Genomic DNA, 1,620 nt, shown 5'->3' with positions numbered 1-1,620 from the left:
TGGCTCAGTGAAGGAGTAACTGAGTATATTCTGGCTCTGATGTAAAACAACACACACCGTACAGTTCTGTTTCTAAAGCAGCAAATGCTGGTGCTGATGAAGAGGAACTAGAGTTCATCGGACTGCGCTGTCTTACAAAAAAAGGTCAGATTTTGAGTATTTTTCAACTGAAGCCACCACCTCTGAAAGATGAACTGTATTGTCATCCACCGTCTGCTGAGAGAGAGGAAACGCTCACTTCCCATACGTCCACCTATGAGCCCCACTGAGCAGCAGATGAAGGCGCCGGCAGTCGAGGCGGGTGAGCGTTTAGCGCTCTGCGGAGGGTCGGCCGTCGCGACCTCTGCGGCTGACGTACAGAGAGGAGGGGGTGTGAAGGCGTGATCGGAGGAGCCTTCAATCTGCTGATCTCAGGCATGTTAAGTTCATGTTTTTATTGGAGCAGAGGGCTGCAGAGAGACCTGTAATAAGGTTAAGTGGTGCTGTGGAGGCGAGTGGTTCGACGAGGCACTAACACTTCCTGGGTTAATAGTGCCATTACCGCAGTGGTCATCCATGTTAGAGTCACACAGTCAGTCTATTCATGCAACAGTAGAACGAGTGTTAAGTCAGAGTTTCACTGTTTAATGCTAAAAACATTTATTCCCATTAATAACCACAAAACCACGTAATCTTCTGTGTATGAAAAGATTTTAATTGTTTTAGAAACATACCAGTTAAAGCTAAAGTTAAAGAACAGGATGGTAAGGCTGAGAATATTTAATCTTTTTGGTAAGGAGGTTAGCGTAGCATCAGTTCTATCACAGCTGGAGGATTTTCTCTTCAGTAAGAGTTTTGTTATCTGGTTCATTGATCGGGTTTCTCTACCTAATCGTATTTGTGCAACCTCAGCAGTTAGACAGCAGTCTCTACCACCATTATTAAAACAGGGAATGTGTTTAGGAAGACTGTTGATCATCCAATAGAGCTCCAACACCTTAATAACACTTTTTATAGGGTTTCCTTCAGTTTGTCAGCCATCTGTGGTTTAATATTTTAGCAGGCGAATGGGTTTAATGGAGCAGGACTCCAGATGATGGATGGGTCACCTATTAAAATTAATTTGTACCCAAAAAATTAAATCTATTTGGGTGATAATTAGTGCTCATTTCCCAGCTTCAGTCTGTGGACACTGTCAGCCAGAGTGTGTGTGTGTGTGTTGGGGTGAATCAGGGGGCAAATATCCACTTCCAAAGATCAAACCAACAGCAGCTTTTCTCCCGCCTCCACCTCCATCCTCAGCTGTACACCGTTGACTTGTCAAGGTCAGAGTGTCTCTGCACTATAAAATCCTGTTCTGGGACTTTTTTTTCAAAGGGGGTGAGACAGGGCGTCTATCAAACAGCTGAGTCATGGAGACATCAGTGGTGACAGCTCTCCACCGCTGGTTTCTGTGGAGTCCAGAGCTGAGGGCGATCCGTTTAGACAGCTTTCAGTTAGCCATGTACGACTCTGTCTGCAGCACCGGTTTCACCCACAGAGCTACAAACACTGAGCAAACCCTCTGCTGAGCAACCGTCAGTGATAACCTCGGTCAACTTCCTCCTTCAGTGCTGCTTTTTGCTCTTCTTTCAATTAAGA

Source organism: Morone saxatilis, unplaced genomic scaffold (genome assembly GCF_004916995.1).
Source record: "Morone saxatilis isolate NCDOM2014 unplaced genomic scaffold, NCSU_SB_2.0 Contig23, whole genome shotgun sequence".
Taxonomy (NCBI): domain Eukaryota; kingdom Metazoa; phylum Chordata; class Actinopteri; family Moronidae; genus Morone; species Morone saxatilis.
The sequence above is the reverse complement of the archived record's forward strand: the minus strand, read 5'-3'. Positions refer to the sequence as shown.